Genomic DNA, 24280 nt, shown 5'->3' with positions numbered 1-24280 from the left:
CTTATAGGCCGCCTTGGTTCTATGTCCTTCCTGAACTGCGAACTCACTGCCACTTCTGTGACTTCACCTTAAGAGCTATGATACTTTATGGAAGCTTACGGGACTTGGAGGGCACTTCCCTTACAGTGTGCCATTGGCCTATTGTGAGGCCTTGTTCTTACTTCTCTCCACCACTGGGAACACGCTGCCCCCTATCAATCTTCACTTCAGACCGAATTAAGGTTTTGGCAGCGTAAGGCTCTTGGCCTGCCCGTAACGTAGAGGATGCAACTAGCCGAGCGTAAGCCCAGGTTCTAACTTCTTTCTCCTACTCGAAACAAACTGCCATTTCTGACTCTTCAACGTAAGATCGCCTTTCCGTTTTGGAAGCAGAAGCGTCTTTGCTTGCACTTAACTCAGAGTATCCAGCAAGCTTCTAGTCGGCCCTTGTTCTGAAGTCTTTCCTTACCTGGGAGCACACTGCCACGTAGGAGACAACTGGAATTGCGACTGTAGGTTTGGGAAGCGCAAGGGACTGGACGGGCACTTAACTCAGAGGACAACCGACTTATAGTCTGCCCTTGTTCTAAGTTCCTTCCTGAACTGGGAACACACAGCCGCATAGGCCTCTTCGCCTTCGGAGCGCTTATACGTTTTGCAAGAATAAGGGCCTTAGCCAGCATTTTCCTTAGCGCTTCCCACTGGCTTATAGGCCGCCTTGGTTCTATGTCCTTCCTGAACTGCGAACTCACTGCCACTTCTGTGACTTCACCTTAAGAGCTATGATACTTTATGGAAGCACACGGGACTTGGAGGGCACTTCCTTTACACTGTGCCATTGGCCTATTGTGAGGCCTTGTTCTTACTTCTCTCCACCACTGGGAACACGCTGCCCCCTATCAATCTTCACTTCAGACCGAATTAAGGTTTTGGCAGCGTAAGGCTCTTGGCCTGCCCGTAACGTAGAGGATGCAACTAGCCGAGCGTAAGCCCAGGTTCTAACTTCTTTCTCCTACTCGAAACAAACTGCCATTTCTGACTCTTCAACGTAAGATCGCCTTTCCGTTTTGGAAGCAGAAGCGTCTTTGCTTGCACTTAACTCAGAGTATCCAGCAAGCTTCTAGTCGGCCCTTGTTCTGAAGTCTTTCCTTACCTGGGAGCACACTGCCACGTAGGAGACAACTGGAATTGCGACTGTAGGTTTGGGAAGCGCAAGGGACTGGACGGGCACTTAACTCAGAGGACAACCGACTTATAGTCTGCCCTTGTTCTAAGTTCCTTCCTGAACTGGGAACACACAGCCGCATAGGCCTCTTCGCCTTCCGAGCGCTTATACGTTTTGCAAGCCTAAGGGCCTTAGCCAGCATTTTCCTTAGCGCTTCCAACTTGCTTGTAGGCCGCCTTTGTTTTACGTTCTTTCCTGAACTGCGAACACACTGCCACTTATGAGACTTCACCTTAAGTGCCACTGTAGGTTTGGGAAGCGCAAGGGACTGGACGGGCACTGAACTCAGAGGACAACCGACTTATAGTCTGCCCTTCTTCTAAGTTCCTTCCTGAACTGGGAACACACGGCCGTACATGCCTCTTCGCCTTCCGAGCGTTTATACGTTTTGCAAGCCTAGGGGCCCTCGCCTGCATTTTCCTTGGCGCTTCCAACTTTCTTGTAGGCCGCTTCGCCTTTGTTTTACGTTCTTTCCTGAACAGCGAACACACTGCCACTGATGAGACTTCACCTTAAGTGCGACTGTAGGTTTTGGAAGCAGAAGGGACTGGACCCACACTTAACTCAGAGTCCCCAACTGGCTTATAGTCTGCCTTGTTCTAAGTTCCTGCCTGAACGGGAACACACGGCCGCCTAGGCCTCGTCGCCCTCAGAGCGTTTATACGTTTTGCAATCATAAGGGCCTCAGCCTGCCTTTTCCTCAGTGCTTCCAACTTGCTTATCGGCCGCCTATGGTCTCTGTTCTCCTGAACTGCGAACTCACGGCCCCTTACGAGACTGCCCCTTAAGTGAGACTCTAGGTTTCGGAAGCACAAGGGACTGGACCCACACTTAACTCAGAGTCACCAACTGGCTTATAGGAAGCCCTATGTTCGAAGTTCCTGCCTGAACTGGGAACAGACGTCCGCCTAGGCCTCTTCGCCTTCCGAGCGTTTTTGCAAGTTTTGCAAGCATAAGGGCCTTAGCCTGCATTTTCCTTAGCGCTTCCCACTGGCTTATAGGCCGCCTTGGTTCTATGTCCTTCCTGAACTGCGAACTCACTGCCACTTCTGTGACTTCACCTTAAGAGCTATGATACTTTATGGAAGCTTACAGGACTTGGAGGGCACTTCCCTTACACTGTGCCATTGGCCTATTGTGAGGCCTTGTTCTTACTTCTCTCCACCACTGGGAACACGCTGCCCCCTATCAATCTTCACTTCAGACCGAATTAAGGTTTTGGCAGCGTAAGGCTCTTGGCCTGCCCGTAACGTAGAGGATGCAACTAGCCGAGCGTAAGCCCAGGTTCTAACTTCTTTCTCCTACTCGAAACAAACTGCCATTTCTGACTCTTCAACGTAAGATCGCCTTTCCGTTTTGGAAGCAGAAGCGTCTTTGCTTGCACTTAACTCAGAGTATACAGCAAGCTTCTAGTCGGCCCTTGTTCTGAAGTCTTTCCTTACCTGGGAGAACACTGCCACGTAGGAGACAACTTGAATTGCGACTGTAGGTTTGGGAAGCGCAAGGGACTGGACGGGCACTTAACTCAGAGGACAACCGACTTATAGTCTGCCCTTGTTCTAAGTTCCTTCCTGAACTGGGAACACACGGCCGCATAGGCCTCTTCGCCTTCCGAGCGCTTATACGTTTTGCAAGCCTAAGGGCCTTAGCCAGCATTTTCCTTAGCGCTTCCAACTTGCTTGTAGGCCGCCTTTGTTTTACGTTCTTTCCTGAACGGCGAACACACTGCCACTGATGAGACTTCACCTTAAGTGCCACTGTAGGTTTGGGAAGCGCAAGGGACTGGACGGGCACTGAACTCAGAGGACAACCGACTTATAGTCTGCCCTTGTTCTAAGTTCCTTCCTGAACTGGGAACACACGGCCGCACAGGCCTCTTCGCCTTCCGAGCGTTTATACGTTTTGCAAGCCTAGGGGCCTTCGCCTGCATTTTCCTTGGCGCTTCCAACTTGCTTGTAGGCCGCCTCGCCTTTGTTTTACGTTCTTTCCTGAACGGCGAACACACTGCCACTGATGAGACTTCAACTTAAGTGCGACTGTAGGTTTTAGAAGCAGAAGGGACTGGACCCACACTTAACTCAGAGTCCCCAACTGGCTTATAGTCTGCCTTGTTCTAAGTTCCTGCCTGAACGGGAACACACGGCCGCCTAGGCCTCTTCGCCTTCCGAGCGTTTTTGCAAGTTTTGCAAGCATAAGGGCCTTAGCCTGCATTTTCCTTAGCGCTTCCCACTGGCTTATAGGCCGCCTTGGTTCTATGTCCTTCCTGAACTGCGAACTCACTGCCACTTCTGTGACTTCACCTTAAGAGCTATGATACTTTATGGAAGCTTACGGGACTTGGAGGGCACTTCCCTTACAGTGTGCCATTGGCCTATTGTGAGGCCTTGTTCTTACTTCTCTCCACCACTGGGAACACGCTGCCCCCTATCAATCTTCACTTCAGACCGAATTAAGGTTTTGGCAGCGTAAGGCTCTTGGCCTGCCCGTAACGTAGAGGATGCAACTAGCCGAGCGTAAGCCCAGGTTCTAACTTCTTTCTCCTACTCGAAACAAACTGCCATTTCTGACTCTTCAACGTAAGATCGCCTTTCCGTTTTGGAAGCAGAAGCGTCTTTGCTTGCACTTAACTCAGAGTATCCAGCAAGCTTCTAGTCGGCCCTTGTTCTGAAGTCTTTCCTTACCTGGGAGCACACTGCCACGTAGGAGACAACTTGAATTACGACTGTAGGTTTGGGAAGCGCAAGGGACTGGACGGGCACTTAACTCAGAGGACAACTGACTTATAGTCTGCCCTTGTTCTAAGTTCCTTCCTGAACTGGGAACACACAGCCGCATAGGCCTCTTCGCCTTCCGAGCGCTTATACGTTTTGCAAGCCTAAGCGCCTTAGCCAGCATTTTCCTTAGCGCTTCCAACTTGCTTGTAGGCCGCCTTTGTTTTACGTTCTTTCCTGAACTGCGAACACACTGCCACTGATGAGACTTCACCTTAAGTGCCACTGTAGGTTTGGGAAGCGCAAGGGACTGGACGGGCACTGAACTCAGAGTACAACCGACTTATAGTCTGCCCTTCTTCTAAGTTCCTTCCTGAACTGGGAACACACGGCCGCATAGGCCTCTTCGCCTTCCGAGCTCTTATACGTTTTGCAAGGCTAAGGGCCTTAGCCTGCATTTTCCTTAGCGCTTCCAACTTGCTTGTGGGCCGCCTTTGTTTTACGTTCTTTCCTGAACTGCGAACACCCTGCCACTTATGAGACTTCACCTTAAGTGCCACTGTAGGTTTGGTAAGCACAAGGGACTGGACGGGCACTGAACTCAGAGTACAACCGACTTATAGTCTGCCCTTCTTCTAAGTTCCTTCCTGAACTGGGAACACACGGCCGCATAGGCCTCTTCGCCTTCCGAGCTCTTATACGTTTTGCAAGCCTAAGGGCCTTAGCCTGCATTTTCCTTAGCGCTTCCAACTTGCTTGTAGGCCGCCTTTGTTTTACGTTCTTTCCTGAACTGCGAACACACTGCCACTTATGAGACTTCACCTTAAGTGCCACTGTAGGTTTGGTAAGCACAAGGGACTGGACGGGCACTTAAATCAAAGGACAACCGACTTATAGTCTGCCCTTGTTCTAAGTTCCTTCCTGAACTGGGAACACACGGCCGCACAGGCCTCTTCGCCTTCCGAGCGTTTATACGTTTTGCAAGCCTAGGGGCCTTCGCCTGCATTTTCCTTGGCGCTTCCAACTTGCTTGTAGGCCGCCTCGCCTTTGTTTTACGTTCTTTCCTGAACGGCGAACACACTGCCACTGATGAGACTTCACCTTAAGGGCGACTGTAGGTTTTGGAAGCAGAAGGGACTGGACCCACACTTAACTCAGAGTCCCCAACTGGCTTATAGTCTGCCTTGTTCTAAGTTCCTGCCTGAACGGGAACACACGGCCGCCTAGGCCTCGTCGTCTTCAGAGCGTTTATACGTTTTGCAATCATAAGGGCCTCAGCCTGCCTTTTCCTCAGCGCTTCCAACTTGCTTATCGGCCGCCTATGGTCTATGTTCTCCTGAACTGCGAACTCACTGCCCCTTAAGAGACTGCCCCTTAAGTGAGACTGTAGGTTTCGGAAGCACAAGGGACTGGACCCACACTTAACTCAGAGTCACCAACTGGCTTATAGGAAGCCCTATGTTCGAAGTTCCTGCCTGAACTGGGAACACACGGCCGCCTAGGCCTCTTCGCCTTCCGAGCGTTTTTGCAAGTTTTGCAAGCATAAGGGCCTTAGCCTGCATTTTCCTTAGCGCTTCCCACTGGCTTATAGGCCGCCTTGGTTCTATGTCCTTCCTGAACTGCGAACTCACTGCCACTTCTGTGACTTCACCTTAAGAGCTATGATACTTTATGGAAGCTTACGGGACTTGGAGGGCACTTCCCTTACACTGTGCCATTGGCCTATTGTGAGGCCTTGTTCTTACTTCTCTCCACCACTGGGAACACGCTGCCCCCTATCAATCTTCACTTCAGACCGAATTAAGGTTTTGGCAGCGTAAGGCTCTTGGCCTGCCCGTAACGTAGAGGATGCAACTAGCCGAGCGTAAGCCCAGGTTCTAACTTCTTTCTCCTACTCGAAACAAACTGCCATTTCTGACTCTTCAACGTAAGATCGCCTTTCCGTTTTGGAAGCAGAAGCGTCTTTGCTTGCACTTAACTCAGAGTATCCAGCAAGCTTCTAGTCGGCCCTTGTTCTGAAGTCTTTCCTTACCTGGGAGTACACTGCCACGTAGGAGACAACTGGAATTGCGACTGTAGGTTTGGGAAGCGCAAGGGACTGGACGGGCACTTAACTCAGAGGACAACCGACTTATAGTCTGCCCTTGTTCTAAGTTCCTTCCTGAACTGGGAACACACAGCCGCATAGGCCTCTTCGCCTTCGGAGCGCTTATACGTTTTGCAAGAATAAGGGCCTTAGCCAGCATTTTCCTTAGCGCTTCCCACTGGCTTATAGGCCGCCTTGGTTCTATGTCCTTCCTGAACTGCGAACTCACTGCCACTTCTGTGACTTCACCTTAAGAGCTATGATACTTTATGGAAGCACACGGGACTTGGAGGGCACTTCCTTTACACTGTGCCATTGGCCTATTGTGAGGCCTTGTTCTTACTTCTCTCCACCACTGGGAACACGCTGCCCCCTATCAATCTTCACTTCAGACCGAATTAAGGTTTTGGCAGCGTAAGGCTCTTGGCCTGCCCGTAACGTAGAGGATGCAACTAGCCGAGCGTAAGCCCAGGTTCTAACTTCTTTCTCCTACTCGAAACAAACTGCCATTTCTGACTCTTCAACGTAAGATCGCCTTTCCGTTTTGGAAGCAGAAGCGTCTTTGCTTGCACTTAACTCAGAGTATCCAGCAAGCTTCTAGTCGGCCCTTGTTCTGAAGTCTTTCCTTACCTGGGAGCACACTGCCACGTAGGAGACAACTTGAATTGCGACTGTAGGTTTGGGAAGCGCAAGGGACTGGACGGGCACTTAACTCAGAGGACAACCGACTTATAGTCTGCCCTTGTTCTAAGTTCCTTCCTGAACTGGGAACACACAGCCGCATAGGCCTCTTCGCCTTCCGAGCGCTTATAAGTTTTGCAAGCCTAAGGGCCTTAGCCAGCATTTTCCTTAGCGCTTCCAACTTGCTTGTAGGCCGCCTTTGTTTTACGTTCTTTCCTGAACTGCGAACACACTGCCACTTATGAGACTTCACCTTAAGTGCCACTGTAGGTTTGGGAAGCGCAAGGGACTGGACGGGCACTGAACTCAGAGGACAACCGACTTATAGTCTGCCCTTCTTCTAAGTTCCTTCCTGAACTGGGAACACACGGCCGCACAGGCCTCTTCGCCTTCCGAGCGTTTATACGTTTTGCAAGCCTAGGGGCCCTCGCCTGCATTTTCCTTGGCGCTTCCAACTTTCTTGTAGGCTGCTTCGCCTTTGTTTTACGTTCTTTCCTGAACAGCGAACACACTGCCACTGATGAGACTTCACCTTAAGTGCGACTGTAGGTTTTGGAAGCAGAAGGGACTGGACCCACACTTAACTCAGAGTCCCCAACTGGCTTATAGTCTGCCTTGTTCTAAGTTCCTGCCTGAACGGGAACACACGGCCGCCTAGGCCTCGTCGCCTTCAGAGCGTTTATACGTTTTGCAATCATAAGGGCCTCAGCCTGCCTTTTCCTCAGTGCTTCCAAATTGCTTATCGGCCGCCTATGGTCTCTGTTCTCCTGAACTGCGAACTCACGGCCCCTTAAGAGACTGCCCCTTAAGTGAGACTCTAGGTTTCGGAAGCACAAGGGACTGGACCCACACTTAACTCAGAGTCACCAACTGGCTTATAGGAAGCCCTATGTTCGAAGTTCCTGCCTGAACTGGGAACAGACGTCCGCCTAGGCCTCTTCGCCTTCCGAGCGTTTTTGCAAGTTTTGCAAGCATAAGGGCCTTAGCCTGCATTTTCCTTAGCGCTTCCCACTGGCTTATAGGCCGCCTTGGTTCTATGTCCTTCCTGAACTGCGAACTCACTGCCACTTCTGTGACTTCACCTTAAGAGCTATGATACTTTATGGAAGCTTACGGGACTTGGAGGGCACTTCCCTTACACTGTGCCATTGGCCTATTGTGAGGCCTTGTTCTTACTTCTCTCCACCACTGGGAACACGCTGCCCCCTATCAATCTTCACTTCAGACCGAATTAAGGTTTTGGCAGCGTAAGGCTCTTGGCCTGCCCGTAACGTAGAGGATGCAACTAGCCGAGCGTAAGCCCAGGTTCTATCTTCTTTCTCCTACTCGAAACAAACTGCCATTTCTGACTCTTCAACGTAAGATCGCCTTTCCGTTTTGGAAGCAGAAGCGTCTTTGCTTGCACTTAACTCAGAGTATACAGCAAGCTTCTAGTCGGCCCTTGTTCTGAAGTCTTTCCTTACCTGGGAGAACACTGCCACGTAGGAGACAACTTGAATTGCGACTGTAGGTTTGGGAAGCGCAAGGGACTGGACGGGCACTTAACTCAGAGGACAACCGACTTATAGTCTGCCCTTGTTCTAAGTTCCTTCCTGAACTGGGAACACACGGCCGCATAGGCCTCTTCGCCTTCCGAGCGCTTATACGTTTTGCAAGCCTAAGGGCCTTAGCCAGCATTTTCCTTAGCGCTTCCAACTTGCTTGTAGGCCGCCTTTGTTTTACGTTCTTTCCTGAACGGCGAACACACTGCCACTGATGAGACTTCACCTTAAGTGCCACTGTAGGTTTGGGAAGTGCAAGGGACTGGACGGGCACTGAACTCAGAGGACAACCGACTTATAGTCTGCCCTTGTTCTAAGTTCCTTCCTGAACTGGGAACACACGGCCGCACAGGCCTCTTCGCCTTCCGAGCGTTTATACGTTTTGCAAGCCTAGGGGCCTTCGCCTGCATTTTCCTTGGCGCTTCCAACTTGCTTGTAGGCCGCCTCGCCTTTGTTTTACGTTCTTTCCTGAACGGCGAACACACTGCCACTGATGAGACTTCACCTTAAGTGCGACTGTAGGTTTTGGAAGCAGAAGGGACTGGACCCACACTTAACTCAGAGTCCCCAACTGGCTTATAGTCTGCCTTGTTCTAAGTTCCTGCCTGAACGGGAACACACGGCCGCCTAGGCCTCTTCGCCTTCCGAGCGTTTTTGCAAGTTTTGCAAGCATAAGGGCCTTAGCCTGCATTTTCCTTAGCGCTTCCCACTGGCTTATAGGCCGCCTTGGTTCTATGTCCTTCCTGAACTGCGAACTCACTGCCACTTCTGTGACTTCACCTTAAGAGCTATGATACTTTATGGAAGCTTACGGGACTTGGAGGGCACTTCCCTTACAGTGTGCCATTGGCCTATTGTGAGGCCTTGTTCTTACTTCTCTCCACCACTGGGAACACGCTGCCCCCTATCAATCTTCACTTCAGACCGAATTAAGGTTTTGGCAGCGTAAGGCTCTTGGCCTGCCCGTAACGTAGAGGATGCAACTAGCCGAGCGTAAGCCCAGGTTCTAACTTCTTTCTCCTACTCGAAACAAACTGCCATTTCTGACTCTTCAACGTAAGATCGCCTTTCCGTTTTGGAAGCAGAAGCGTCTTTGCTTGCACTTAACTCAGAGTATCCAGCAAGCTTCTAGTCGGCCCTTGTTCTGAAGTCTTTCCTTACCTGGGAGCACACTGCCACGTAGGAGACAACTTGAATTACGACTGTAGGTTTGGGAAGCGCAAGGGACTGGACGGGCACTTAACGCAGAGGACAACCGACTTATAGTCTGCCCTTGTTCTAAGTTCCTTCCTGAACTGGGAACACACAGCCGCATAGGCCTCTTCGCCTTCCGAGCGCTTATACGTTTTGCAAGCCTAAGCGCCTTAGCCAGCATTTTCCTTAGCGCTTCCAACTTGCTTGTAGGCCGCCTTTGTTTTACGTTCTTTCCTGAACTGCGAACACACTGCCACTGATGAGACTTCACCTTAAGTGCCACTGTAGGTTTGGGAAGCGCAAGGGACTGGACGGGCACTGAACTCAGAGTACAACCGACTTATAGTCTGCCCTTCTTCTAAGTTCCTTCCTGAACTGGGAACACACGGCCGCATAGGCCTCTTCGCCTTCCGAGCGCTTATACGTTTTGCAAGCCTAAGGGCCTTAGCCAGCATTTTCCTTAGCGCTTCCAACTTGCTTGTAGGCCGCCTTTGTTTTACGTTCTTTCCTGAACTGCAAACACACTGCCACTTATGAGACTTCACCTTAAGTGCCACTGTAGGTTTGGGAAGCGCAAGGGACTGGACGTGCACTTAACGCAGAGGACAACCGACTTATAGTCTGCCCTTGTTCTAAGTTCCTTCCTGAACTGGGAACACACAGCCGCATAGGCCTCTTCGCCTTCCGAGCGCTTATACGTTTTGCAAGCCTAAGCGCCTTAGCCAGCATTTTCCTTAGCGCTTCCAACTTGCTTGTAGGCCGCCTTTGTTTTACGTTCTTTCCTGAACTGCGAACACACTGCCACTGATGAGACTTCACCTTAAGTGCCACTGTAGGTTTGGGAAGCGCAAGGGACTGGACGGGCACTGAACTCAGAGTACAACCGACTTATAGTCTGCCCTTCTTCTAAGTTCCTTCCTGAACTGGGAACACACGGCCGCACAGGCCTCTTCGCCTTCCGAGCGTTTATACGTTTTGCAAGCCTAGGGGCCCTCGCCTGCATTTTCCTTGGCGCTTCCAACTTTCTTGTAGGCCGCTTCGCCTTTGTTTTACGTTCTTTCCTGAACAGCGAACACACTGCCACTGATGAGACTTCACCTTAAGTGCGACTGTAGGTTTTGGAAGCAGAAGGGACTGGACCCACACTTAACTCAGAGTCCCCAACTGGCTTATAGTCTGCCTTGTTCTAAGTTCCTGCCTGAACGGGAACACACGGCCGCCTAGGCCTCGTCGCCTTCAGAGCGTTTATACGTTTTGCAATCATAAGGGCCTCAGCCTGCCTTTTCCTCAGTGCTTCCAACTTGCTTATCGGCCGCCTATGGTCTCTGTTCTCCTGAACTGCGAACTCACGGCCCCTTAAGAGACTGCCCCTTAAGTGAGACTCTAGGTTTCGGAAGCACAAGGGACTGGACCCACACTTAACTCAGAGTCACCAAATGGCTTATAGGAAGCCCTATGTTCGAAGTTCCTGCCTGAACTGGGAACAGACGTCCGCCTAGGCCTCTTCGCCTTCCGAGCGTTTTTGCAAGTTTTGCAAGCATAAGGGCCTTAGCCTGCATTTTCCTTAGCGCTTCCCACTGGCTTATAGGCCGCCTTGGTTCTATGTCCTTCCTGAACTGCGAACTCACTGCCACTTCTGTGACTTCACCTTAAGAGCTATGATACTTTATGGAAGCTTACGGGACTTGGAGGGCACTTCCCTTACAGTGTGCCATTGGCCTATTGTGAGGCCTTGTTCTTACTTCTCTCCACCACTGGGAACACGCTGCCCCCTATCAATCTTCACTTCAGACCGAATTAAGGTTTTGGCAGCGTAAGGCTCTTGGCCTGCCCGTAACGTAGAGGATGCAACTAGCCGAGCGTAAGCCCAGGTTCTATCTTCTTTCTCCTACTCGAAACAAACTGCCATTTCTGACTCTTCAACGTAAGATCGCCTTTCCGTTTTGGAAGCAGAAGCGTCTTTGCTTGCACTTAACTCAGAGTATCCAGCAAGCTTCTAGTCGGCCCTTGTTCTGAAGTCTTTCCTTACCTGGGAGCACACTGCCACGTAGGAGACAACTTGAATTACGACTGTAGGTTTGGGAAGCGCAAGGGACTGGACGGGCACTTAACTCAGAGGACAACTGACTTATAGTCTGCCCTTGTTCTAAGTTCCTTCCTGAACTGGGAACACACGGCCGCATAGGCCTCTTCGCCTTCCGAGCGCTTATACGTTTTGCAAGCCTAAGGGCCTTAGCCAGCATTTTCCTTAGCGCTTCCAACTTGCTTGTAGGCCGCCTTTGTTTTACGTTCTTTCCTGAACTGCAAACACACTGCCACTTATGAGACTTCACCTTAAGTGCCACTGTAGGTTTGGGAAGCGCAAGGGACTGGACGTGCACTTAACGCAGAGGACAACCGACTTATAGTCTGCCCTTGTTCTAAGTTCCTTCCTGAACTGGGAACACACAGCCGCATAGGCCTTTTCGCCTTCCGAGCGCTTATACGTTTTGCAAGCCTAAGTGCCTTAGCCAGCATTTTCCTTAGCGCTTCCAACTTGCTTGTAGGCCGCCTTTGTTTTACGTTCTTTCCTGAACTGCGAACACACTGCCACTGATGAGACTTCACCTTAAGTGCCACTGTAGGTTTGGGAAGCGCAAGGGACTGGACGGGCACTGAACTCAGAGTACAACCGACTTATAGTCTGCCCTTCTTCTAAGTTCCTTCCTGAACTGGGAACACACGGCCGCATAGGCCTCTTCGCCTTCCGAGCTCTTATACGTTTTGCAAGCCTAAGGGCCTTAGCCTGCATTTTCCTTAGCGCTTCCAACTTGCTTGTAGGCCGCCTTTGTTTTACGTTCTTTCCTGAACTGCGAACACACTGCCACTTATGAGACTTCACCTTAAGTGCCACTGTAGGTTTGGTAAGCACAAGGGACTGGACGGGCACTGAACTCAGAGTACAACCGACTTATAGTCTGCCCTTCTTCTAAGTTCCTTCCTGAACTGGGAACACACGGCCGCATAGGCCTCTTCGCCTTCCGAGCTCTTATACGTTTTGCAAGCCTAAGGGCCTTAGCCTGCATTTTCCTTAGCGCTTCCAACTTGCTTGTAGGCCGCCTTTGTTTTACGTTCTTTCCTGAACTGCGAACACACTGCCACTTATGAGACTTCACCTTAAGTGCCACTGTAGGTTTGGTAAGCACAAGGGACTGGACGGGCACTTAAATCAAAGGACAACCGACTTATAGTCTGCCCTTGTTCTAAGTTCCTTCCTGAACTGGGAACACACGGCCGCACAGGCCTCTTCGCCTTCCGAGCGTTTATACGTTTTGCAAGCCTAGGGGCCTTCGCCTGCATTTTCCTTGGCGCTTCCAACTTGCTTGTAGGCCGCCTCGCCTTTGTTTTACGTTCTTTCCTGAACGGCGAACACACTGCCACTGATGAGACTTCACCTTAAGGGCGACTGTAGGTTTTGGAAGCAGAAGGGACTGGACCCACACTTAACTCAGAGTCCCCAACTGGCTTATAGTCTGCCTTGTTCTAAGTTCCTGCCTGAACGGGAACACACGGCCGCCTAGGCCTCGTCGTCTTCAGAGCGTTTATACGTTTTGCAATCATAAGGGCCTCAGCCTGCCTTTTCCTCAGCGCTTCCAACTTGCTTATCGGCCGCCTATGGTCTATGTTCTCCTGAACTGCGAACTCACTGCCCCTTAAGAGACTGCCCCTTAAGTGAGACTGTAGGTTTCGGAAGCACAAGGGACTGGACCCACACTTAACTCAGAGTCACCAACTGGCTTATAGGAAGCCCTATGTTCGAAGTTCCTGCCTGAACTGGGAACACACGGCCGCCTAGGCCTCTTCGCCTTCCGAGCGTTTTTGCAAGTTTTGCAAGCATAAGGGCCTTAGCCTGCATTTTCCTTAGCGCTTCCCACTGGCTTATAGGCCGCCTTGGTTCTATGTCCTTCCTGAACTGCGAACTCACTGCCACTTCTGTGACTTCACCTTAAGAGCTATGATACTTTATGGAAGCTTACGGGACTTGGAGGGCACTTCCCTTACACTGTGCCATTGGCCTATTGTGAGGCCTTGTTCTTACTTCTCTCCACCACTGGGAACACGCTGCCCCCTATCAATCTTCACTTCAGACCGAATTAAGGTTTTGGCAGCGTAAGGCTCTTGGCCTGCCCGTAACGTAGAGGATGCAACTAGCCGAGCGTAAGCCCAGGTTCTAACTTCTTTCTCCTACTCGAAACAAACTGCCATTTCTGACTCTTCAACGTAAGATCGCCTTTCCGTTTTGGAAGCAGAAGCGTCTTTGCTTGCACTTAACTCAGAGTATCCAGCAAGCTTCTAGTCGGCCCTTGTTCTGAAGTCTTTCCTTACCTGGGAGCACACTGCCACGTAGGAGACAACTTGAATTGCGACTGTAGGTTTGGGAAGCGCAAGGGACTGGACGGGCACTTAACTCAGAGGACAACCGACTTATAGTCTGCCCTTGTTCTAAGTTCCTTCCTGAACTGGGAACACACAGCCGCATAGGCCTCTTCGCCTTCAGAGCGCTTATACGTTTTGCAAGAATAAGGGCCTTAGCCAGCATTTTCCTTAGCGCTTCCCACTGGCTTATAGGCCGCCTTGGTTCTATGTCCTTCCTGAACTGCGAACTCACTGCCACTTCTGTGACTTCACCTTAAGAGCTATGATACTTTATGGAAGCACACGGGACTTGGAGGGCACTTCCTTTACACTGTGCCATTGGCCTATTGTGAGGCCTTGTTCTTACTTCTCTCCACCACTGGGAACACGCTGCCCCCTATCAATCTTCACTTCAGACCGAATTAAGGTTTTGGCAGCGTAAGGCTCTTGGCCTGCCCGTAACGTAGAGGATGCAACTAGCCGAGCGTAAGCCCAGGTTCTAACTTCTTTCTCCTACTCGAAACAAACTGCCATTTCTGACTCTTCAACGTAAGATCGCCTTTCCGTTTTGGAAGCAGAAGCGTCTTTGCTTGCACTTAACTCAGAGTATCCAGCAAGCTTCTAGTCGGCCCTTGTTCTGAAGTCTTTCCTTACCTGGGAGCACACTGCCACGTAGGAGACAACTTGAATTGCGACTGTAGGTTTGGGAAGCGCAAGGGACTGGACGGGCACTTAACTCAGAGGACAACCGACTTATAGTCTGCCCTTGTTCTAAGTTCCTTCCTGAACTGGGAACACACAGCCGCATAGGCCTCTTCGCCTTCCGAGCGCTTATACGTTTTGCAAGCCTAAGGGCCTTAGCCAGCATTTTCCTTAGCGCTTCCAACTTGCTTGTAGGCCGCCTTTGTTTTACGTTCTTTCCTGAACTGCGAACACACTGCCACTTATGAGACTTCACCTTAAGTGCCACTGTAGGTTTGGGAAGCGCAAGGGACTGGACGGGCACTGAACTCAGAGGACAACCGACTTATAGTCTGCCCTTCTTCTAAGTTCCTTCCTGAACTGGGAACACACGGCCGCACAGGCCTCTTCGCCTTCCGAGCGTTTATACGTTTTGCAAGCCTAGGGGCCCTCGCCTGCATTTTCCTTGGCGCTTCCAACTTTCTTGTAGGCTGCTTCGCCTTTGTTTTACGTTCTTTCCTGAACAGCGAACACACTGCCACTGATGAGACTTCACCTTAAGTGCGACTGTAGGTTTTGGAAGCAGAAGGGACTGGACCCACACTTAACTCAGAGTCCCCAACTGGCTTATAGTCTGCCTTGTTCTAAGTTCCTGCCTGAACGGGAACACACGGCCGCCTAGGCCTCGTCGCCTTCAGAGCGTTTATACGTTTTGCAATCATAAGGGCCTCAGCCTGCCTTTTCCTCAGTACTTCCAAATTGCTTATCGGCCGCCTATGGTCTCTGTTCTCCTGAACTGCGAACTCACGGCCCCTTAAGAGACTGCCCCTTAAGTGAGACTCTAGGTTTCGGAAGCACAAGGGACTGGACCCACACTTAACTCAGAGTCACCAACTGGCTTATAGGAAGCCCTATGTTCGAAGTTCCTGCCTGAACTGGGAACACACGGCCGCCTAGGCCTCTTCGCCTTCCGAGCGTTTTTGCAAGTTTTGCAAGCATAAGGGCCTTAGCCTGCATTTTCCTTAGCGCTTCCCACTGGCTTATAGGCCGCCTTGGTTCTATGTCCTTCCTGAACTGCGAACTCACTGCCACTTCTGTGACTTCACCTTAAGAGCTATGATACTTTATGGAAGCTTACGGGACTTGGAGGGCACTTCCCTTACACTGTGCCATTGGCCTATTGTGAGGCCTTGTTCTTACTTCTCTCCACCACTGGGAACACGCTGCCCCCTATCAATCTTCACTTCAGACCGAATTAAGGTTTTGGCAGCGTAAGGCTCTTGGCCTGCCCGTAACGTAGAGGATGCAACTAGCCGAGCGTAAGCCCAGGTTCTATCTTCTTTCTCCTACTCGAAACAAACTGCCATTTCTGACTCTTCAACGTAAGATCGCCTTTCCGTTTTGGAAGCAGAAGCGTCTTTGCTTGCACTTAACTCAGAGTATACAGCAAGCTTCTAGTCGGCCCTTGTTCTGAAGTCTTTCCTTACCTGGGAGAACACTGCCACGTAGGAGACAACTTGAATTGCGACTGTAGGTTTGGGAAGCGCAAGGGACTGGACGGGCACTTAACTCAGAGGACAACCGACTTATAGTCTGCCCTTGTTCTAAGTTCCTTCCTGAACTGGGAACACACGGCCGCATAGGCCTCTTCGCCTTCCGAGCGCTTATACGTTTTGCAAGCCTAAGGGCCTTAGCCAGCATTTTCCTTAGCGCTTCCAACTTGCTTGTAGGCCGCCTTTGTTTTACGTTCTTTCCTGAACGGCGAACACACTGCCACTGATGAGACTTCACCTTAAGTGCCACTGTAGGTTTGGGAAGCGCAAGGGACTGGACGGGCACTGAACTCAGAGGACAACCGACTTATAGTCTGCCCTTGTTCTAAGTTCCTTCCTGAACTGGGAACACACGGCCGCACAGGCCTCTTCGCCTTCCGAGCGTTTATACGTTTTGCAAGCCTAGGGGCCTTCGCCTGCATTTTCCTTGGCGCTTCCAACTTGCTTGTAGGCCGCCTCGCCTTTGTTTTACGTTCTTTCCTGAACGGCGAACACACTGCCACTGATGAGACTTCACCTTAAGTGCGACTGTAGGTTTTGGAAGCAGAAGGGACTGGACCCACACTTAACTCAGAGTCCCCAACTGGCTTATAGTCTGCCTTGTTCTAAGTTCCTGCCTGAACGGGAACACACGGCCGCCTAGGCCTCTTCGCCTTCCGAGCGTTTTTGCAAGTTTTGCAAGCATAAGGGCCTTAGCCTGCATTTTCCTTAGCGCTTCCCACTGGCTTATAGGCCGCCTTGGTTCTATGTCCTTCCTGAACTGCGAACTCACTGCCACTTCTGTGACTTCACCTTAAGAGCTATGATACTTTATGGAAGCTTACGGGACTTGGAGGGCACTTCCCTTACAGTGTGCCATTGGCCTATTGTGAGGCCTTGTTCTTACTTCTCTCCACCACTGGGAACACGCTGCCCCCTATCAATCTTCACTTCAGACCGAATTAAGGTTTTGGCAGCGTAAGGCTCTTGGCCTGCCCGTAACGTAGAGGATGCAACTAGCCGAGCGTAAGCCCAGGTTCTAACTTCTTTCTCCTACTCGAAACAAACTGCCATTTCTGACTCTTCAACGTAAGATCGCCTTTCCGTTTTGGAAGCAGAAGCGTCTTTGCTTGCACTTAACTCAGAGTATCCAGCAAGCTTCTAGTCGGCCCTTGTTCTGAAGTCTTTCCTTACCTGGGAGCACACTGCCACGTAGGAGACAACTTGAATTACGACTGTAGGTTTGGGAAGCGCAAGGGACTGGACGGGCACTTAACGCAGAGGACAACCGACTTATAGTCTGCCCTTGTTCTAAGTTCCTTCCTGAAATGGGAACACACAGCCGCATAGGCCTCTTCGCCTTCCGAGCGCTTATACGTTTTGCAAGCCTAAGCGCCTTAGCCAGCATTTTCCTTAGCGCTTCCAACTTGCTTGTAGGCCGCCTTTGTTTTACGTTCTTTCCTGAACTGCGAACACACTGCCACTGATGAGACTTCACCTTAAGTGCCACTGTAGGTTTGGGAAGCGCAAGGGACTGGACGGGCACTGAACTCAGAGTACAACCGACTTATAGTCTGCCCTTCTTCTAAGTTCCTTCCTGAACTGGGAACACACGGCCGCATAGGCCTCTTCGCCTTCCGAGCGCTTATACGTTTTGCAAGCCTAAGGGCCTTAGCCAGCATTTTCCTTAGCGCTTCCAACTTGCTTGTAGGCCGCCTTTGTTTTACGTTCTTTCCTGAACTGCAAACACACTGCCACTTATGAGACTTCACCTTAAGTGCCACTGTAGGTTTGGGAAGCGCAAGGGACTGGACGTGCACTTAACGCAGAGGACAACCGACTTATAGTCTGCCCTTGTTCTAAGTTCCTTCCTGAACTGGGAACACACAGCCGCATAGGCCTCTTCGCCTTCCGAGCGCTTATACGTTTTGCAAGCCTAAGCGCCTTAGCCAGCATTTTCCTTAGCGCTTCCAACTTGCTTGTAGGCCGCCTTTGTTTTACGTTCTTTCCTGAACTGCGAACACACTGCCACTGATGAGACTTCACCTTAAGTGCCACTGTAGGTTTGGGAAGCGCAAGGGACTGGACGGGCACTGAACTCAGAGTACAACCGACTTATAGTCTGCCCTTCTTCTAAGTTCCTTCCTGAACTGGGAACACACGGCCGCACAGGCCTCTTCGCCTTCCGAGCGTTTATACGTTTTGCAAGCCTAGGGGCCCTCGCCTGCATTTTCCTTGGCGCTTCCAACTTTCTTGTAGGCCGCTTCGCCTTTGTTTTACGTTCTTTCCTGAACAGCGAACACACTGCCACTGATGAGACTTCACCTTAAGTGCGACTGTAGGTTTTGGAAGCAGAAGGGACTGGACCCACACTTAACTCAGAGTCCCCAACTGGCTTATAGTCTGCCTTGTTCTAAGTTCCTGCCTGAACGGGAACACACGGCCGCCTAGGCCTCGTCGCCTTCAGAGCGTTTATACGTTTTGCAATCATAAGGGCCTCAGCCTGCCTTTTCCTCAGTGCTTCCAACTTGCTTATCGGCCGCCTATGGTCTCTGTTCTCCTGAACTGCGAACTCACGGCCCCTTAAGAGACTGCCCCTTAAGTGAGACTCTAGGTTTCGGAAGCACAAGGGACTGGACCCACACTTAACTCAGAGTCACCAAATGGCTTATAGGAAGCCCTATGTTCGAAGTTCCTGCCTGAACTGGGAACAGACGTCCGCCTAGGCCTCTTCGCCTTCCGAGCGTTTTTGCAAGTTTTGCAAGCATAAGGGCCTTAGCCTGCATTTTCCTTAGCGCTTCCCACTGGCTTATAGGCCGCCTTGGTTCTATGTCCTTCCTGAACTGCGAACTCACTGCCACTTCTGTGACTTCACCTTAAGAGCTATGATACTTTATGGAAGCTTACGGGACTTGGAGGGCACTTCCCTTACAGTGTGCCATTGGCCTATTGTGAGGCCTTGTTCTTACTTCTCTCCACCACTGGGAACACGCTGCCCCCTATCAATCTTCACTTCAGACCGAATTAAGGTTTTGGCAGCGTAAGGCTCTTGGCCTGCCCGTAACGTAGAGGATGCAACTAGCCGAGCGTAAGCCCAGGTTCTATCTTCTTTCTCCTACTCGAAACAAACTGCCATTTCTGACTCTTCAACGTAAGATCGCCTTTCCGTTTTGGAAGCAGAAGCGTCTTTGCTTGCACTTAACTCAGAGTATACAGCAAGCTTCTAGTCGGCCCTTGTTCTGAAGTCTTTCCTTACCTGGGAGAACACTGCCACGTAGGAGACAACTTGAATTGCGACTGTAGGTTTGGGAAGCGCAAGGGACTGGACGGGCACTTAACTCAGAGGACAACCGACTTATAGTCTGCCCTTGTTCTAAGTTCCTTCCTGAACTGGGAACACACGGCCGCATAGGCCTCTTCGCCTTCCGAGCGCTTATACGTTTTGCAAGCCTAAGGGCCTTAGCCAGCATTTTCCTTAGCGCTTCCAACTTGCTTGTAGGCCGCCTTTGTTTTACGTTCTTTCCTGAACGGCGAACACACTGCCACTGATGAGACTTCACCTTAAGTGCCACTGTAGGTTTGGGAAGCGCAAGGGACTGGACGGGCACTGAACTCAGAGGACAACCGACTTATAGTCTGCCCTTGTTCTAAGTTCCTTCCTGAACTGGGAACACACGGCCGCACAGGCCTCTTCGCCTTCCGAGCGTTTATACGTTTTGCAAGCCTAGGGGCCTTCGCCTGCATTTTCCTTGGCGCTTCCAACTTGCTTGTAGGCCGCCTCGCCTTTGTTTTACGTTCTTTCCTGAACGGCGAACACACTGCCACTGATGAGACTTCACCTTAAGTGCGACTGTAGGTTTTGGAAGCAGAAGGGACTGGACCCACACTTAACTCAGAGTCCCCAACTGGCTTATAGTCTGCCTTGTTCTAAGTTCCTGCCTGAACGGGAACACACGGCCGCCTAGGCCTCTTCGCCTTCCGAGCGTTTTTGCAAGTTTTGCAAGCATAAGGGCCTTAGCCTGCATTTTCCTTAGCGCTTCCCACTGGCTTATAGGCCGCCTTGGTTCTATGTCCTTCCTGAACTGCGAACTCACTGCCACTTCTGTGACTTCACCTTAAGAGCTATGATACTTTATGGAAGCTTACGGGACTTGGAGGGCACTTCCCTTACAGTGTGCCATTGGCCTATTGTGAGGCCTTGTTCTTACTTCTCTCCACCACTGGGAACACGCTGCCCCCTATCAATCTTCACTTCAGACCGAATTAAGGTTTTGGCAGCGTAAGGCTCTTGGCCTGCCCGTAACGTAGAGGATGCAACTAGCCGAGCGTAAGCCCAGGTTCTAACTTCTTTCTCCTACTCGAAACAAACTGCCATTTCTGACTCTTCAACGTAAGATCGCCTTTCCGTTTTGGAAGCAGAAGCGTCTTTGCTTGCACTTAACTCAGAGTATCCAGCAAGCTTCTAGTCGGCCCTTGTTCTGAAGTCTTTCCTTACCTGGGAGCACACTGCCACGTAGGAGACAACTTGAATTACGACTGTAGGTTTGGGAAGCGCAAGGGACTGGACGGGCACTTAACTCAGAGGACAACTGACTTATAGTCTGCCCTTGTTCTAAGTTCCTTCCTGAACTGGGAACACACGGCCGCATAGGCCTCTTCGCCTTCCGAGCGCTTATACGTTTTGCAAGCCTAAGGGCCTTAGCCAGCATTTTCCTTAGCGCTTCCAACTTGCTTGTAGGCCGCCTTTGTTTTACGTTCTTTCCTGAACTGCAAACACACTGCCACTTATGAGACTTCACCTTAAGTGCCACTGTAGGTTTGGGAAGCGCAAGGGACTGGACGTGCACTTAACGCAGAGGACAACCGACTTATAGTCTGCCCTTGTTCTAAGTTCCTTCCTGAACTGGGAACACACAGCCGCATAGGCCTTTTCGCCTTCCGAGCGCTTATACGTTTTGCAAGCCTAAGTGCCTTAGCCAGCATTTTCCTTAGCGCTTCCAACTTGCTTGTAGGCCGCCTTTGTTTTACGTTCTTTCCTGAACTGCGAACACACTGCCACTGATGAGACTTCACCTTAAGTGCCACTGTAGGTTTGGGAAGCGCAAGGGACTGGACGGGCACTGAACTCAGAGTACAACCGACTTATAGTCTGCCCTTCTTCTAAGTTCCTTCCTGAACTGGGAACACACGGCCGCATAGGCCTCTTCGCCTTCCGAGCTCTTATACGTTTTGCAAGCCTAAGGGCCTTAGCCTGCATTTTCCTTAGCGCTTCCAACTTGCTTGTAGGCCGCCTTTGTTTTACGTTCTTTCCTGAACTGCGAACACACTGCCACTTATGAGACTTCACCTTAAGTGCCACTGTAGGTTTGGTAAGCACAAGGGACTGGACGGGCACTGAACTCAGAGTACAACCGACTTATAGTCTGCCCTTCTTCTAAGTTCCTTCCTGAACTGGGAACACACGGCCGCATAGGCCTCTTCGCCTTCCGAGCTCTTATACGTTTTGCAAGCCTAAGGGCCTTAGCCTGCATTTTCCTTAGCGCTTCCAACTTGCTTGTAGGCCGCCTTTGTTTTACGTTCTTTCCTGAACTGCGAACACACTGCCACTTATGAGACTTCACCTTAAGTGCCACTGTAGGTTTGGTAAGCACAAGGGACTGGACGGGCACTTAAATCAAAGGACAACCGACTTATAGTCTGCCCTTGTTCTAAGTTCCTTCCTGAACTGGGAACACACGGCCGCACAGGCCTCTTCGCCTTCCGAGCGTTTATACGTTTTGCAAGCCTAGGGGCCTTCGCCTGCATTTTCCTTGGCGCTTCCAACTTGCTTGTAGGCCGCCTCGCCTTTGTTTTACGTTCTTTCCTGAACGGCGAACACACTGCCACTGATGAGACTTCACCTTAAGGGCGACTGTAGGTTTTGGAAGCAGAAGGGACTGGACCCACACTTAACTCAGAGTCCCCAACTGGCTTATAGTCTGCCTTGTTCTAAGTTCCTGCCTGAACGGGAACACACGGCCGCCTAGGCCTCGTCGTCTTCAGAGCGTTTATACGTTTTGCAATCATAAGGGCCTCAGCCTGCCTTTTCCTCAGCGCTTCCAACTTGCTTATCGGCCGCCTATGGTCTATGTTCTCCTGAACTGCGAACTCACTGCCCCTTAAGAGACTGCCCCTTAAGTGAGACTGTAGGTTTCGGAAGCACAAGGGACTGGACCCACACTTAACTCAGAGTCACCAACTGGCTTATAGGAAGCCCTATGTTCGAAGTTCCTGCCTGAACTGGGAACACACGGCCGCCTAGGCCTCTTCGCCTTCCGAGCGTTTTTGCAAGTTTTGCAAGCATAAGGGCCTTAGCCTGCATTTTCCTTAGCGCTTCCCACTGGCTTATAGGCCGCCTTGGTTCTATGTCCTTCCTGAACTGCGAACTCACTGCCACTTCTGTGACTTCACCTTAAGAGCTATGATACTTTATGGAAGCTTACGGGACTTGGAGGGCACTTCCCTTACACTGTGCCATTGGCCTATTGTGAGGCCTTGTTCTTACTTCTCTCCACCACTGGGAACACGCTGCCCCCTATCAATCTTCACTTCAGACCGAATTAAGGTTTTGGCAGCGTAAGGCTCTTGGCCTGCCCGTAACGTAGAGGATGCAACTAGCCGAGCGTAAGCCCAGGTTCTAACTTCTTTCTCCTACTCGAAACAAACTGCCATTTCTGACTCTTCAACGTAAGATCGCCTTTCCGTTTTGGAAGCAGAAGCGTCTTTGCTTGCACTTAACTCAGAGTATCCAGCAAGCTTCTAGTCGGCCCTTGTTCTGAAGTCTTTCCTTACCTGGGAGCACACTGCCACGTAGGAGACAACTTGAATTGCGACTGTAGGTTTGGGAAGCGCAAGGGACTGGACGGGCACTTAACTCAGAGGACAACCGACTTATAGTCTGCCCTTGTTCTAAGTTCCTTCCTGAACTGGGAACACACAGCCGCATAGGCCTCTTCGCCTTCAGAGCGCTTATACGTTTTGCAAGAATAAGGGCCTTAGCCAGCATTTTCCTTAGCGCTTCCCACTGGCTTATAGGCCGCCTTGGTTCTATGTCCTTCCTGAACTGCGAACTCACTGCCACTTCTGTGACTTCACCTTAAGAGCTATGATACTTTATGGAAGCACACGGGACTTGGAGGGCACTTCCTTTACACTGTGCCATTGGCCTATTGTGAGGCCTTGTTCTTACTTCTCTCCACCACTGGGAACACGCTGCCCCCTATCAATCTTCACTTCAGACCGAATTAAGGTTTTGGCAGCGTAAGGCTCTTGGCCTGCCCGTAACGTAGAGGATGCAACTAGCCGAGCGTAAGCCCAGGTTCTAACTTCTTTCTCCTACTCGAAACAAACTGCCATTTCTGACTCTTCAACGTAAGATCGCCTTTCCGTTTTGGAAGCAGAAGCGTCTTTGCTTGCACTTAACTCAGAGTATCCAGCAAGCTTCTAGTCGGCCCTTGTTCTGAAGTCTTTCCTTACCTGGGAGCACACTGCCACGTAGGAGACAACTTGAATTGCGACTGTAGGTTTGGGAAGCGCAAGGGACTGGACGGGCACTTAACTCAGAGGACAACCGACTTATAGTCTGCCCTTGTTCTAAGTTCCTTCCTGAACTGGGAACACACAGCCGCATAGGCCTCTTCGCCTTCCGAGCGCTTATACGTTTTGCAAGCCTAAGGGCCTTAGCCAGCATTTTCCTTAGCGCTTCCAACTTGCTTGTAGGCCGCCTTTGTTTTACGTTCTTTCCTGAACTGCGAACACACTGCCACTTATGAGACTTCACCTTAAGTGCCACTGTAGGTTTGGGAAGCGCAAGGGACTGGACGGGCACTGAACTCAGAGGACAACCGACTTATAGTCTGCCCTTCTTCTAAGTTCCTTCCTGAACTGGGAACACACGGCCGCACAGGCCTCTTCGCCTTCCGAGCGTTTATACGTTTTGCAAGCCTAGGGGCCCTCGCCTGCATTTTCCTTGGCGCTTCCAACTTTCTTGTAGGCCGCTTCGCCTTTGTTTTACGTTCTTTCCTGAACAGCGAACACACTGCCACTGATGAGACTTCACCTTAAGTGCGACTGTAGGTTTTGGAAGCAGAAGGGACTGGACCCACACTTAACTCAGAGTCCCCAACTGGCTTATAGTCTGCCTTGTTCTAAGTTCCTGCCTGAACGGGAACACACGGCCGCCTAGGCCTCGTCGCCTTCAGAGCGTTTATACGTTT

This window comes from Meles meles, chromosome 16 (genome assembly GCF_922984935.1).
Source record: "Meles meles chromosome 16, mMelMel3.1 paternal haplotype, whole genome shotgun sequence".
Lineage (NCBI taxonomy): Eukaryota > Metazoa > Chordata > Mammalia > Carnivora > Mustelidae > Meles > Meles meles.
The sequence above is the reverse complement of the archived record's forward strand: the minus strand, read 5'-3'. Positions refer to the sequence as shown.